This window comes from Equus przewalskii, chromosome 25, assembly GCF_037783145.1.
Source record: "Equus przewalskii isolate Varuska chromosome 25, EquPr2, whole genome shotgun sequence".
Classification (NCBI taxonomy): Eukaryota; Metazoa; Chordata; class Mammalia; order Perissodactyla; family Equidae; genus Equus; species Equus przewalskii.
In genome coordinates, this window is record NC_091855.1 from 31,520,505 (window position 1) to 31,537,468 (window position 16,964).

General features: G+C 44.4%; 1 protein-coding gene and 1 pseudogene across 5 annotated transcripts in view; one reads left to right on the forward strand and one right to left on the reverse strand.

The window, feature by feature from the left end:
• Positions 1-16,964, reverse strand: part of KCNK10 (potassium two pore domain channel subfamily K member 10) — a 147,081-nt gene that overhangs the window by 91,392 nt on the left and 38,725 nt on the right. The window lies entirely within an intron of this gene.
• Positions 7,645-8,086, forward strand: LOC139079368 (ragulator complex protein LAMTOR2 pseudogene; annotated as a pseudogene).

Consider the following 16,964-nt stretch of genomic DNA (forward strand, 5'->3'; position numbering starts at 1 on the left):
TCCTGCCCCCACCACAGGGCTGAGTTCCATCACACCCCCACTGTCCCCAGGGAACATCAGGCAGGGCTCCTAAGAACAAGAGCCTTCTATCCAGGCTTTCTTCTCTCCTACCTGGAAAAGGACAGAAGTAGCACTGTTGGGAAGATTCGATGCAATAACATTGGGCATGTTGCTCAAGGCCTAGTTCAAAGCAAGTACTCAATCCACATGAGCTATCCACGTTAGCAGGCGGTGGAGAGGACCATGTACACTATGTAAACAAAAGCAACAAAGTGTGCAGATGCTGTAGGAGACACAGTCATGGACTACGGAGAGACACCAAGAGGTCAATTCTACCAAAGAGGAGACCAGAAAAGACTTCAAAGATAGGGTGCCCACTGGTGTAGAAATAGGATCAGGTATCTGCCAGAGGGCAAGAGGAGGCCGAGAGAAAGGCAGACCAGCGAGAGGGGGCAACGGGCACAAAGACATTCAGCTATGAATCAGCCTGGGACGATTGGGAAATTATACCAGGTCTGTGTATCGGAACTATAGGCTGTGAAGATGGCTATACCAAAATAAAGCTGGAGAAAAATCAGGCAGGGGAGAGGATGGTGGGCCTCATAAGTCATACTAATGAGTGTGGAAGCCATCAAGGCTAACACAGAGAAAAGGACCATAGGATCCCAGTTGGGTTTAGCAAGCTGACTCCATCAGCAATGCGAAAGATAGATAAACTGAGTGATCAGCAGCTGGGAGCTTGGGTAGGAGTTTACTGGGATAGATTAGGAGGGCCTCAACGCAGGCAATGGGATGGAGAGGAGGAGCCCAGAGACAAGGGGTGTTAAGGGAGTAAAATCCAGGGGTCCGGGTGATTGATAGAAAGTACGAAGAATGGAGAGGGCGGGGTCTGGGATGACACCCAGGCATCCAGCATGTAAGAGCACGGTGTCCTTCAGGTCAGAAGAGGTAGGAGGCTTAGGTTTGCAGTGCCTGTAGCACATCCAGGTGGAGATATCCAGTAGATGTCTGGAACTCAGGGGTTCTGGAACTCAGGGGCAAAATCTAGCTGGAATCCTATGTTTGAGAGCAAGGAGAATATAAGTGGCATTGAAGCCATGGGGCTGGATGAAATAGCCCAGAGGAAGATGTAGAATGAGAAGAGAGTAAAAGAGGGTGCTCAAGGGAGCAGCATTGAAAGGACAGCAGCGGAGGGAAAGGCACAAAGGCGAATGATAAAGATTGAGAGAGGAAAGGGGGAGAACCACGGAGTGGCTTCCTGGGCATCAGAGATGGTCCATCTTATTCCAGGGTGTGCTTCCAGCATCATGCACAAGGCCTGACCTGCGAGAGGTCTCCGTGTTTGCTGAATTGACAGTTCTCACACAGCATCACGTTTCTGGTCTGGCCATTTTCTCTCCCTGGCTGCCAGGAAACTTTCTTCAATAGAACCCCTGTTCCAGAATTTCCAGGTATTTTGGGTTACTCCTGGTAGCAAGTGGTATGCCTTTATTGCTGTAGCAAAATCAACCCTCACCCACCCACCCGAGCACAAATATCTCAGGACCAGCGCTAATGCTTATGCCCGCGGAGCTAGCCAGAACAGCCCTGGCCTTTCCCACTGGACTGTTCATCTTGGGATCTGGGCCACCTACCTCGTGGTTCTCCCAACAGACCCCAGACTCTGCCATATTGGCGAGATGGACTCATTTGTCTCAACTCCACGGTCAAGGCCTTAAGGTATACAGCCACTGCTGGGGTTCTTTTGTCTTGTTCCAAAATGCTCCATGAATAACATATTTTGTCCTGCCCTAAGGTCTTTCCTTCACAACTTAAATTAACTGGAGCCCTTTTAAAAGGAAAGATTTTTTTTTCCCCTCTCTTTGGGATTAAAAATAATATAAGCAGCTGCAGTTCCCAAAATATCTCCTTTACCCTGGGACCAAGTGTTTTAAATCCTATTGTCAGGGCCCATCCCTTCGAGAGAGAGGTTTGCCTTTCCCAGGTGTGTTGTCAGAAGCAGCTTCCTCTGCTCACTGGTTCCAAGCAAGGAACCCCTCCCATCCAGGCTGGAGCCAGGTGATCCTTCTAGAATTCCAATCTTGCTCCTGCTTAAAACTCCGCAATTACTCCCATGGCTCTTTACATGGCCCCCAAAGTCGCATGTGCTCAGGGCCCGTCTTACTTCTCCAGCCCTACCTCGCCCTCCACATGCTGCCTCCAACCCCAACACACTCCCTTCAGTATCAGCTGTCACAAACACACAGATCACAAGAAGTTTTAACCATCTAAAAAAGTCTTTTTTACAGATTCACAGTAGAAAGCAAAACTGAACAATATGTATTAACCCATCAGGGAGAAAGTTCCTGTGATTTAAGTCCATAACCCATGCTCCTGCCTAATTGTCTATCCTTAGGAGATGTGTTCATTGCATCCCTCCCAATGATGGTGAAAGAAGTAGCTAGCGATACTTCAATAAATCCTATATTTATTAGAGCATAATATACATTGAAGTGATAAGTGCACTAATGTTTTATAATAATGAAAAAGGAGGGGGCACTTAGAAACTTGACATTTCATTCATTCACTTATTCAGCCAATGCATGCCACTTCTGTGCTAGAAATAATACCAGACTCCACACTCAGTGTCCAGGCTCCCAAGCCACCATGCACCAGGAGATTGAAGGGACCAATTCTTTTAAGAAGAGCAAGGCCAGTGAAGCCAATGAATGTAAGCCTCCCTGCAGCTTTGATCTCCCTCCATGGAGCTTTAAGCCCTCTTCCACTCTCTGCTTCCTGTGCTCTGATCCAACTGTCCCCATCCTCTTCCATCCCAAACCTTTCCAAAGACACCTCAGGACCCCTGCTGCAGAACTGAAGACCTCCCTTACCTCCTCAGCCTCTTCAGGGAGGCTTCCTCCACCTTCTTCCCTCATCTCTGGGCTTCCTTTGAGGACAGTGTCCTCTGAGCATGGCATTCAGGTAGAGGTAGCTCAATCTCCCTCACCCACAAAATCAGGGCCACACGGCCAAGGAAACCAATACTCCACACTATTGTGTCAAATCCTTGTTTCTTTGAAACCTGAGCCCTCTGCTTCTCCACTTCTTACCCTTCCTCATGGTGGTCAGTAGTAGATCTGACTTCTCCCACTTGATTCCCTGAAGTCTTCCATCCACGTCCTGCTTTCCTTCTGAGTGATTTCAGTGCCCCACAGACAAGCCATCCAACACCAATGCCTCCCATTTCCTTGATCCCATCACCATTACTGTCATCTCCATTCTACTTCAACCACTGACTTAGGTGGAGATTCCCTAGAAGCAGATCTTGAGATGAAGATTGTTTTGCAAGTGATTTATTTAGGAAGAGCTCCCAGGAACCTATAAGGGAGTAGGGAGGCAGGGAAGTGAAGGGCAAGAAACCAAGAAGGGTGCGATTCCAGGTGAAGCCCTGTGTCTCCCTGAGCCCATGGGGAGCTCTGCAGCATAAATTACATCACCAAGTTTGTCCCACCTCGAGGCAAGGGAACTGGGCTTTCATTCTCTTACCCAGTCAATCACTGGCTACAGAAAATCCCTCAGGCGGGCATATAAATGCCTAGAAGCAGCATGGAAAGAGGCTCTAAGAAACCAAGGAAGGTCCTCTGAGAAAGGATGTAGGAACACTAGGTACATATGTGCTGCAAGGGGAGAAGCACACAGACTCTGGAGGATGGGTGCACAGGGCCAGGAAGACGGATCTGGGGGAGCTGGCGGAGCACTGACTTCATCCACCACAACCGCCTCCTCCTGTGGCCACATCCTGAACCCCATCACCACGAGAAACATCGCTGCCTCCGACACGCTCCATTAAGGAAACCCACTGCTGACCTGAGCATCCTATCCTTCCTGCTCTCTCCCTTAATTACTCCCTCATCACGTCCTGCCCCTACTTTCTCGCCCTCTATCGTGCCCTCCCTATGTTCTCTTCCTTCCTTCCTCACCCAGCTTAGATTCCAGGGTCAGGGCTTCACTCTTCAGCGAACAGACTCAACTCCCTTCCCTTTTGTCCCTTCCTGGAGTTACCTGGAAATACCCGCTTCTACGTTATTCCTTCTTTCTGCTCAGAGTCCACATCCAGGCTGCTGAACACTGCTAGGAAAACCGAACAGCCTCGGGGATGGCTGCCCCTCCACCTCCATAGTTTCTTTCCTCCACTGACCCTTGATGCCACCCAGCAAGCTGCCCTGTTTCCCTGCTCAGAGAGGGCAGTCAGGATCAACGTCATGAAGATATTCAGGTGTAACTTACTGTACACAAGCCTATAAGCTTATATGGGAATCCCTCTGCAAGATAGACATTTACACTACAAAAGAATTTTCCGCAGAAAGTGTTTAACCAGCAAGCTCTGTGTGCATCTAAAATGGGCTTTGGTTTCTATTTGTATCTTTTTAAGAACAAACCATTTATGAAGTGTACCCTTACTGTGCCCTTCTCCCTGGGTCACTGAGATGGAGTGTCAAGACCTCAGGGCATTCTGCTTTGCGAGCAGCCTCAACTGTCTTCATTTGCCAGCGTAGCTGCTCAGTGCTCCTGGCTCATTTCATAGTCACTAAAACCTCCTACAAAAAACTTAGATGGAAAAAAATTTTTAGATGGTTCTTCCTTCACTGTGCCTACTAAGCCACAAAAATGAATGAGATTCATCAAAGGAAGAAACAGGTTTCTACAAAACCCCCTACAAAATGGCTTTGCCTTTCAGTATCGCCCTCTGGATAATTTCCTGTAAAGTGGCTCCTCTAATGCAGTATCAGTGCTGCTGACATCAGCAACAATTCCGTGATTTACTGCCAGTGCAGCCATCGGGCGGGGAACGCGCACGCGAGAGGAAGAGAAACCTGACAAGGAAAAGGATACCCACATTCTTCCTCACCAGGCTGGGGAGACAGCAACGCAGAAAACGTACAAACCCATTTCTCTGAAGACTGAGGAGTGTTTTGAAATATTAATAGCTCTAATGAGTGATGTCTTCAAGGAATCAAGAGACTTACTAAAAAATTGGAGAGGTGGATCTAAAAAAGTGGAGAAGGGAAGCTTCAATATACCAGCTCAGTGTGTTCCCAGCAACACCTGGGTCTGGGGGAGAAGATGTGGTCTGATGGAGGCAAGAGTCAGGGCTGGACCAGCCTCCAGCGGACTTTTCCACACCAGAGAGATGCTGAACATAGGCTGGACTTCTTAACTAGACCAACACTTCACTCCACCCCCAAAATATCTACAGTCCTTTCTCACTAGTAATTCCTCCTGCGGGAGCATAAATTCCTCCAGATTCCCCTTGAACACGGACCCCTTGGTCTCTGAATCATCCAGAGTCCCAACCCCAGTGCAGAGCATACAGTGGGAGCTCCATTAATGTTCAGAGAATGGATTCAACAAATGTTTGTCAAGTGCCTGTTGTGCTTCTGGCAGGAGGGGGCACAAAGGTGATGCAGCAGAACCCTGCTATCCAGGAGCTAACAGAGGTAAAAGGATGGATGAATGGTGGGGTGGGGGATGAATTACTCCCATGTGATTTAGAAAGGCCCAGCACTCATGGATCTAAGGAAGGCATCCAAAAATCTCAGACAGCAAACAGATCCTCACATGATCCCACGGAAATCTGCCAAGCCGCCATGCTGGTCTTTGAGCTGCTCCTCAAGAAGCAGGTCATAAAGCAAGGGTGTACAGAAGTTCACCCTGGTGTCATTTTCAAGGGATAAGTCCCTCTTCCACACTACCACCTTCTTATAGCCCTTCCGACCCAAATCTGTTACCCTGGCAAACTCTCTGTGTGATGGGTTAGTCTCAATTAAGCAGCCACCATAAACATATTACCTTTCAAGGAGCTGCCCAGTTATCAGAACCATGGGACATTATTTGAAAACCTACAGCCAAAACACAAACTAGATATTGAATATTGGCACATAGTAGGGCTCAATAAATGAGCGCGAAATGAAAGTACTGCTTTCAGCTTGCTATGTAAACGAATTTTGACTGTGGAAGCAAGCAAGATCCTTGTAAATAGCAGAGCTCGGGGAAAAAAACACAAGAGAAAAAACATTTTCCGAGATAGTTAATCTAACCTTTGGGTTCTCGGGTTTTAACCAAGGAACAGAAGGTACATAGAAAATCCAAGCTGATACTTAATTCGTCATACACTTTGGGTTGAATCTCTACTTAATTGCTTTGAAACTGGCTCTGAAGAGGTAATTTGAAATACAGTCTTGTGGTTATGTCTCCTCTACTGCATAGGAAGGAGGAGAAGGAAGGCGTAGAAATTGGTATGACCAATTAAAATAGCAAATGACTCAGCCTGGCTGTCTTGGAATTTGTGGGCAATTCCAAGAGTTCCATGCTGTTTAAAGATTTTTAATGGCCTCTCAGAAGCCAGCTGCGTTGAAGCTGCTCTAACTGAGAGGTGCCCAACTCAGCAAAGCCATTGGCTCCACAGCCACCGGGCTGAGTAGGTATGACCTGGAGTAAGATTTTGTTTCCTCAAGCACAGCCAAAAGTGCCACACCACTTAATTCATGGAGAACTTCCATGTGAGGTCCATTCCATGGCATTCTCTAAGTAGTGTCACAAGAAGTTTCTCTCCATTCAAGTCTCAGTGTCAGCTAATTGTCCCCACGGCATACAATCAGCTTCTCTCAAACCAGCACTTGACGAGTGCCAGCTCTGTGCTCAGCTCTCTGAGGGAATTTAATGGAAGCGCCAACTATCACCAGAAAGAACACCCCTCCGGGTTGGCTCTCCTCATTGGCCTTGGTGGCTCAACCCGGAAGCAGACCATGTGGTAGCTTCTACACGACAGTCTAGTTAGGGTAGGGTTGTGAGATTCGTGTGTGTACTAAAATTCAGGTAATATAAAATTCACCATTTTAAAGTGTACAACTCAATGCGTGCTACCAGATTCAGCAAATGAAAATACAGGACACCCAGTTAAATGTGAATTTCAGATTAAAAAAAAATCAAAAAAAAAAAATTTAGGGTATGCATGTCCTATGTAATATTTGGGACATACTTAAATAAATTTTTTTTCTGAAATTCAAATTTAACAGGGTGTCTTGCATTTTGTCTGGCAACTCTAAGTCTGGGGGACAGAAGGAGCACAAACATCAACTACCCAACACAACCAGCCAAAAATGTAGGTAAGTACTACACTGGGTGTCACCAGTCATAAAACTGTATAAGAATGACAGGTTTCCACCTTTGGCACCCACCAAAACTGCAGGCTCTGCCCTTCCTCCACGTTGCCAAATGCAGGGGACACCATCGCGACCACATTTGCCTTGGCCACTCAGCAGCACTCCACACAGGAAGCCTGGCTCCTTCTTAAAATGCTCTCACTTTTGGCCTCTGTGACAACAAACTCTCAAGATGTTCCTCCACTCTCTCTGGATGGGCCTTTCTAAATCCATTCTGCAGATTCCTCTTCCTGAAAATTCCTCAATATGGGGCTTTCCTAGGGCTCACTCCAGGGCCCCTTTTTCTCTGTATTGTGTCCCTGAGTAATCTCTCCCAGGGCCGTGGTTTTAAATGTTACCCACTTGCTAAGGACTCCCAGATTTTATGCACAGGGAGCAGCAGGCAGAGGCCAGCAGGAGGCAACTCTGGGATCTGGACGCCAAAGCCACAGGAGGCGCAGGCATGCTGTGTCCCAAGGCTCTGACCCAGGAGCTGAAGGTGTCCAGAGGCCCCTGCTGCTCCCTGACTAATGAGGGAACTCTGCTGCCCTGACCAGGTAACAGGATATAGATGCCCCGGTCACCACAGCCATCACCAGTAACATCTGGGCCACCTAGAACCAGAACAGGAACCAAGCGTTGAATGAAGACAATCTCAAATTCATCCTCACGGACTGCACGAAGGGCGGTGCAGCCATCACCTGGGTGGCCAGCCTTCTGCTGTGTATGCGTGCCAAGGAGACATGGGCTTCCGAATCTTCAAGGCCAAGGCCCAGGCCTTGGAGCAGTGGCTGGAGGAGCCTCTCGCCCAAGTAGTAGCATTGTAATGAGCACTGATGGAAGCTGGGGTCAGAAAAGAGAGATGACCATTTGGAGGAGCACGACCCCCTGGGAAAACCTTCCTGGGCTGTATGGGTGGATGGGACTTTGTTTTCCCAAGAACAGAAATGTCCTCTGACCTCCAGTTTCATGTACGTAACAATATGCATTCATATATGCAATTACCAACTGTTCAGTTTCCTTGGGATATCTCAGTGGTGTCTCAAATGGAGCACGTCCAAATTCTACTTGATTGCCGACCCAGCCGAAAAAGAAGCCTCCTCTCCAAGATGGTATTAACATCTACCCAGGTTCCTCAAGCCAAAAAGGCCAGGTCCTGAGAGGCAGCCTCACTTTGGTCTCGTCCTGCATCCCCAATAATCTGTCATTTCTTTGTGTGTGTGTGTGTGTGTGTGTGTGTGTGTGTGTGTATGAGGAAGATTGGCCCTGAGCTAACATCTGTTGCCAATATTCCTCTTTTTTTTCTCCCCAAAGCCCCAGTACATAGTTGTATATCCTAATGTAAGTCCTTCTAGTTCTTCTGTGTGGAATGCCACCACAGCATGGCTTGATGAGCAGTGTGTAGGTCCATGCCCAGGATCCAAACTGGTGAATCTTGGGCCACTGAATTGGAGCACATAAACTTAACCACTATGCCACTGGCCCAGCCCCAAGTTCTGTCATGTCTACCTCCAAAATACACCTAGAAATGACTCTCTGCCCTCCTTATCCCTATCCCCACCATTGGGGCAGGCTACCATCTCCTGGACTTAAGCTGTAGCCTCTTCACAGGTCTCCCAACTCCCACACCCCGCATCCATTCTCCACACAGAAGTCAGGAAAATATTTTCAAAACATAAATCATATCACATCCTTCCCTCTCAAAACTCAGTGCCTCCCCCCATGGCATCTAGAATAAAATGCAGATCCCTTGCTATGGCTCCCAAGGCCTGACTACAGAGTTCCTGCCCACTTCTCTAATTCCATCTCACCACCCTCCCCCACCCCTGTATCTGAGCCATCAGTCAGTTCTCAAGGGGTCTTTCTTCTGTGGGGAAGGCCCTTCCCCTATTCCTCCCATAGCTGGCTCCCGCCTGTCCTCTGGGTCTCAGTGTAAATGTTACCACCTTAGATACCCATTAGAAAGGGAGAAGTAAAACTCTTGCTGTTTGTGGACGACGTGATTCTTTATATAGAAAATCCTAAAGAATCCACTGGAAACCGACTAGAAATAATCAAAAACTACAGCAAAGTTGCAGGGTACAAAACCAACTTACAAAAATCAGTCGCATTTCTATACACTAATAACGAACTAGCAGAAAGAGAAATCAAGAATACAGACCTATTTACAATCACAACAAAAAGAATAAAATATCTAGGAATAAATTTAACCAAAAAGGTAGAAGACTTATCCACTGAAAACTGTAACACATTATTGAAACAAATGGAAAAAGATAAGAAGAAATGGAAAGATATTCCATGCTCATGGATTGGAAGAATAAACATAGTTAAAATGTCCTTATTACCTAAAGCAATCTGCAGATTCAATGCAATCCAAATCAGAATCCCAACGACATTCTTCACAGAAATAGAACAAAGAATCCTAAAATTTATATGTAACAACCAACGACCCCGAAGAGCCAAAGCTATCCCGAGAAAAAAGAACAAAGCTGGAGGCATCACAATCCCTGACCTCAAAATATACCACAAAGCTATAGTAATCAAAACAGCATGGTACTGATACAGAAACAGACACACGCATCAGTGGAACAGGATTAAAAGCCCGGAAACAAAACCACACATCTATGGACAGCTAATCTTCAACAAAGGAGCCATACAACGGAAAAAGAAAAGTTTCTTCGATAATTGGTGTTGGGAAAACTGGACAGCCACAGGCAAAAGAATGAAAGTAGACCATTATCTTACACCATGCACAAAAATTAACTCAAAATGGATTACAGACTTGAAGGTAAGACTTGAAAGCATAAAACTCCTAGAAAAAAATATAGGCAGTACACGGTTTGACATCAAGAAGTCTTAGAAGCATCTTTTCAAATACTGTGTCTACTCAGACATTGGAAATAAAAGAAAAAATAAACAAACAGGACTACATCAGACTAAAAAGCTTCTGCACGGCAAAGGAAACCAGGAACAAAACAAAAAGACAACCCATCAACTGGGAGAAAATATTTGCAAATCGTATATCTGACAAGGGGTTAATTTCCAAAATATATAAAGAACTCATACAACTCAACAACAAAAAAACAAACAGTTCGATCAAAAAGTAGGCAGAGGATATGAACAGACATTTTTCCAAAGAAAATACACACATGGCCAACAGACACATGAAATGATGTTCAACATCACTAATTATTAGGAAAATGCAAATCAAAATTACAATGAGATACTGCCTTACACCTCTCAGAATGGCTATAATTAACAAGACAAACAGTAATAAATGTTGGAAAGGATGTGGAGAAAGGGAACCCTCATACGCTGCTGGTGATCATGTGAACTGGGTGCAGCCATTATGGAAAACTGTATGGAGATTTCTCAAAAAATTAAAAATAGAAATACCATACAACCCAGCTATCCCACCACTGGGTATTTATCGAAAGAACTTGAAATCAACAATTCAAAGAGATTTACACACCCCTATGTCCGTTATAGCATTATTCACAATAGCCAAGATGTGGAAGCAACCCAAGAGCCCTTCAACTGATGATTGGATAAAGAAGATGTGGTATACATGTACAATGGAATACTACTCAGCCATAAAAAAGACAAAATCGTCCCATTTGCAACAACATGGATGGAACTTGAGGGTATGGTGTTAAGCGAAATAAGCCAGACAGAGAAAGACAAACACCACATGATTTCACTCGTATGTGGAAGATAAACTAACACATGGATAAAGAGAATAGATTAGTGGGTACCAGAAGGGAGAGGGTTTGGGGGTGGAGGAAAAGGATAAAGGGGCACATATGTATGGTGATGGAGAAAAACTAGACTACTGGTGGTGAGCACAAAGCGGTCTATACAGAAACTGATAAATAATAATGTGCACCTGAAATTATATAATGTTATAAACCATTATGACCTCAATAAAATAATTGAAATAAACAAATAAATGTTACCACCTTAGACAGGGCTTTGCTGACCACCGTAAATAGGCCCTGCCCATTTTTCTCTACCTTAGCAGGTATGATGGTGGTAGTTACCTTATTTGCTGGGTTACTGTTCATAAGCCATCTTCCCCAGCACCTGCCCCACTAGACTGTCAACTCCTTGAGGGCAGAGACCTTCATTTGGTTTGCTCTTATCCACCCAGTGCCTAGCGTGGCACCCAGCACACAGTAGGCTTTCAATAAATACTTTGAATGAATAGATGAAACCAAAGAAGAAGTTTATTGTCTAATAATTACAATATTACACACAAAACAATAACAATTTTTTACCTAAAAGGAATCCTGTATATCAGCTAGTCATCTCACTTCCTCAACTAGAGGGTGTAAGTAAGTTGCCCAAGGCAAGTTCTGAGACCAGGATACAAGCCCAACGTCCATCGAACTCTCAAGTTCACACTCCACTCATCAAGACAGCATGTTCTGTTACAAGGAATTCTCTGAAAGAACCGCTCAAACCACGATTCTGTATTAATTTGAAATTTTGACTTGAGTTTCTCAATTTGGTACTAATAAATCCTTCCATAGTCCCAAATCTCAATCCTTGGCATTCAGGACTGTACAGTCACATGCAGCATAATGACGTTTTGATCAACGACAGACCACACATACGATGGTGGTTCCATGAGGTTAGTACCACATAGCCTAGGTGTGTAGTTGGTTATACCATCTAGGTTTGTGTAAGTGCACTCTATGATGTTCGCCCAATGATGAAATTGCCTGATAATGCATTTCTCAGAACGTATCCCCGTTGTTAAGCAACTCATGCCTGTATTTAGCCCAGTGGGAACAGAGAGCAAAACCCAAGGCATGGAAGACACCTGCTTTTCGTGCACATCCCAGAACAAATCAGCAAGCAGCCACCATTTAGTCACCAACACAAAGGTGAACTACGTCTCTCCCCAAGATTCTCCACTTAAGCACAATTGTACACTCTCAAATCAACTCCTTTTTTATTCCCAGGCACTCACCAAAGATTCCAGAAGAAACGCCCTAAACTAAGAGCATTGAAGGTACCGAAAGACTCCACCTTAGAAATGACAGCATGTAATACCTCTGTGTTCTTACTACCTTGAAGTCTGGCATCAAGCCCTCCCATGATTAACAATCAACTGGGTCTGGATTCCATGACCTTGTGACAGGACTGCCACATTCTACAACTCCAGGAGACACCATTCATAGTTGTAAAACACAGTACACAACCTGCACAGCTGTACGTGGCACCCCCACCTCTTAAGGCCTGGTTCAACTCTGTCAAGCTTGTGATCTCCCTACAATTCGGACATGAGCTGGAAATGTTCTTGTGCCAAAAAATGCACATTCCCTTTTATCATAAGTGAACAATTGCTGGATGTGTCTGTCAAACTCTGCAGTCTGCTAAAGAAGAGAGTGATTATCACACTTTAAAGTTACTTTTTTTAACGCACTTTCCATCAAGGAAACTCCATATGAAAAAGTAAACTGCAAACAAAGATCACAATATGATCACTCTTTTGGCGACATATTTGCCTACTAAATCAGAAGGCTAACCTAACAGACATAAGATCTAAATGAAACTGAACTTTAAGAAAATGGAATAAACTGTTTCTCCCTTTTCTATGACTTTTAGTTTTATGGATTTGTGCTTACATGGGCACTTTAAAGGTTATTTTCTACAGCAGATGGTAACGCAGACTTTGCCAACAGAAAAGTCTTAAGCTACTGACTGAGATCTCGAGTCTGAAGTTAGAATAATGACAGTGATTCTGCTCACAGACCAAATCTTTAAACTAAAAACATCAAGAGCGGTAAGGAACAGATCAGAGGTGTTCAAACTTTTAGAACAAAACCCCTCCATTTAAAGAAAGGAGTTTCCATTTAAAGAAAGGGTTTTGTTCTACAAGTTTGAATTTAGTGGAAATTCAATTGAAAAGAATAAAATTGAAACTTTAGGTGGAAATTACAGACATAGATATGGATACAAAATTTCATTTGTAGGAAGGCATCAGTCAGGAAAACCTAAGAGACAGAAGATCTAAATTAAACTGAACTTTCTTTCAAATGGAAAAGTTTTGTGCTAAAAGTTTAAATTTTAAGTGGAAATTCAATTGAATAAAACTCAAACTTTAAGTGGAAATTATAGATGTAAAACTCCATTTGAAGGAAGGATTTTGTTGTAAAAGTGTGAACATCTCTGATCTGTTCCACTCTGTTCCTGGATACTGTATGTTATATATTACAAACATAATATATTAAATATGAAATATATATTAATGTATTATCTTATTACATACTGCATTATGTTATCTATAATATAATGCAATGCAATAATATAATATAACATAACAATATAATAATAAAATATATCTCAAAGCAGGCGACGTGGTTGGAATTTAGAGCAGAGGCCCAGAGTCGGATGAGCTTTGCCTTCTTGGGCCCCAGAAGACTCATGCAACACAGCTGAAAACCACAAAGGAAAGAAGACCAAAGAGAATATCCAGAACTTTGCACTAACCAGTCCTGTCAACTTCAGCATGCACTGTGGGAGCAGAAGACCTGGGTACAAATGCCAGCCTGTGTCACTTAACCTCTCTACCACTCTCTCCCTCATCTATAAAATGGGTACAGTAGAGTAATCTGGTCACCAGATTATACTGCAAATTAAATGGTATCATACTCATAGGGTGCCTAGTATATTGAATGGCTGTAGTAAATATTTAATAATCACTAGCTGTAGAAATAATCAATTTATAGATAAGGTCTATAGAATGGGAAATGTGTTTCTGAACATTGAATGCAATGCTAACTGAATACATTTGCATTGAACTATTTTGTGTCTTGCACTGACTATCATTAGGGATTTTCACTGGCCTTCTTCCTCTCCAGAGACTAATCGAAAGCCAACTGTATTCGTCTTCACCTTTGAGCTTGTTGGCTTCTTACAGTATCTCGATTGACCCCCACAGCAATTAGCACAGCGTCTTGCACAGAGGCAGTATGCCATCAGTGTTTCTTAAATGGATGAGAGCTTACCAGTTCTGAGGCATCAACCTTTGAATTCCAACACAACTTAGGTCAAGAGCAGTCAAAGCCTTTAATAAATAAGAGACCCTGACTTCAGAGCATGTCCAAAATTTAGAAGTATATTGGATCCTTTAAGCCAATTAGCCTCATAATTGGCCTCCTGGCTAAGCCTCAAGGCAGATTGCATTTTTCCAAAACTGGCCACAACATCTCCCATCCCACATGCTCTACGCACTAAGTGACTTTGCTGTTCCTCCCATGAGAAGATGGAATCTACACTCCCTCTCCTTGAATCTGGGCAGGCTTGTGACTAAGGTAGAAGTGACATTATGTGACCTCTAAAGCTGCCATAAAAGACCACACCACTCCTTCCTGTTTCTCTTGGGATGCTTTCTGTTGGAACCCAGCTACCACGCTGTAAAGAAGCCCAAACTAAGCCATACGGAGAGACCACATGGAGTGGTCCTGTGTAGGTGTTCCAGCCAACAGCCAAGCTAAGATCCCAGCTGAGAGTCAGCATCAGCTGCCAGTCACGTGAGCAAAGATGCCTCCAGTTGATTCCAGCCCACCTGCCCTCACCTCACCATCAACACTCGTAGCCTGCAAGTCTTCCCAGGTGAGGCCCCAGACATGGCGGAGCAGAGACAAGCCACTCCTGCTGAATCCTGCCTCTTCCCCTGAACCACAGAATCTGTGAGTACAATAAAATGCTTGTTTTATGCCAGTAAATTGGGGTGGTTTGTTATACAGCCATAGGAACAAAAACAGATTTTAATCTATATTATAGTAGAGGAGTTGCTCATAAAATTGAATCATGGCAAAAACCAGGAACGGAACTCAAGCATCCTATATGTTGACTATTAAACAAGTTGAAACAAGATTCTAAAATAATCTCTTATTATAACACACCTTATGTTTCCATCTGTTGAAGTGCACCATTCAGAGTAAAAATAACAGTAACATTAAAGTCACTATCACTTATTGAGTGCTTATTATGTACCAAGCACCACTCCAGGTACTTTACACCTATTAACTGATTTAAATATCAAAATAACTCTATGGATTGGGTACTAGTTATCACCCCATTTTACAGATGAGCAAACAAAGTACAGAAGGACTAAACTAACCTGCCCAAGAACACACCACCAGTAAGAGTCAGGGCTGAGATTTGAATCTAGCAATCTGGTTCCAGAGTGGGCGATCTGAGGCCACACACGTGGGATGCTTCTCAAGTCTTACGCCCTGTGAAAAATAACCTATGTGAAGCAGCTGGCACAGTGCTTGGCACGTGGTCAGCACTCAATGAATATTGCCTCCTTGCTACCCCAACATTAACATAATTTAGATCGCCACATTTTCTAAAGCAAAAATGACGCCCTTCTAAGGCCAAATGTACACCTCTCACATTTCATTTCACTCCTACTTCATCTGTCTGATGACTTCTACATTTTCATTCCCAGCCCTGACCTTTCTCCAGAACTTGTGGATTTAACTGTCTACTCAATATCTCCACTTAAATGTCCAAGTAGCCTCTCGAATTTAACATGAATGTATTTAAAGAGACATCCTGTTTTCTCTCATACACATACCCCAAACCTGCCTCTTCCCCAGACTTCCCCATCTCAGTGGCACTGCCTTTCACCCAGGAATTCAGTCAAAAGCCCAGAGTCCATCATGGTTCCACTCTGCCCTGGCTACGTCAGCCAGTCCAGCCGCCAATCTGGACAACTCCACCACATACATCCTGATTTCCCCCACATCTTCCCACCACCCCAATCCAAGCTGCGCAACAGTCATAACCAGCCAGCCTCTGCCACTCCTGGCCCTGCCCCGCCCACTCACCACACAGCAACCAGGGTGACTTCTTTCTAGAATGTAAATTCAACCCCACCACATCTTTGCTTAAAATCCTCCAGAGGATTCCCATTACACTCTAAAGAGCATCCAGACTCCCTCCCTTTTGGCCACATTTTGTTCTCTACGTTTTGGCCACTGCCTATCTCTCCAATTTCATCTCCCACCTCCACACCCTCCAGGCCCACTGGTCTCCTAGTTTTTCCAAGTTAGCTTCTACCTCTGAGACCTCACATTTTCAGTTCCCTCTGGCTGGAACATTCTCACCTGGATTCTTGGAGGCAGCTGCTTCTCAAAGCGCAGGGCTCCGCTCAATGCTACCTCCTCAGAGAGGCCTTCCTGCCTCACCACCCCATTGCAGAAACGCCAGTCACTCACTAGCCCATCTCCTGACTTTATTCTCTTCACAGCTGAAGCTGCATTCTGTACTTATTTGCTTGTTTATTGTGTGCCTCCCCATTGGAATCTAAACTTTCCATCGAGAGTATAAGATTTGGTGTGTTTTGTTCCTGGCTGCATCCCAGCACCTAGGTTAGTGTCTGCCACATCACAGATGCTCAGTAACTATCTGTTGGATAAAATGAATGAATCCCTATACTGGACTATAAATCCCTGGCAGTCAAGGACCAGTCATTATTCATCTTTATATCCCAAGTTCTGAGCCCAATGTCCATCCCAGACAGTAGGGAGTGAAAGGAAGAAAGAGAGGGAGGTAGAGAGGGAGAGTGAGAGAGACAAAGGGAAAGTGGAAAAGAGGGAGGAAGGGAAGAAGGAAACACAGCCATGATATGCCCCTGAATGCTACTGATTTGACCTTTTATAGATGTAAAGTCTTAAAAATATCTGAAAATTATATCCCACATGGTATGCATTTAATCAGTCATCATTAGTGAAAAATAATGACTCAAAATCGAGACTGTCT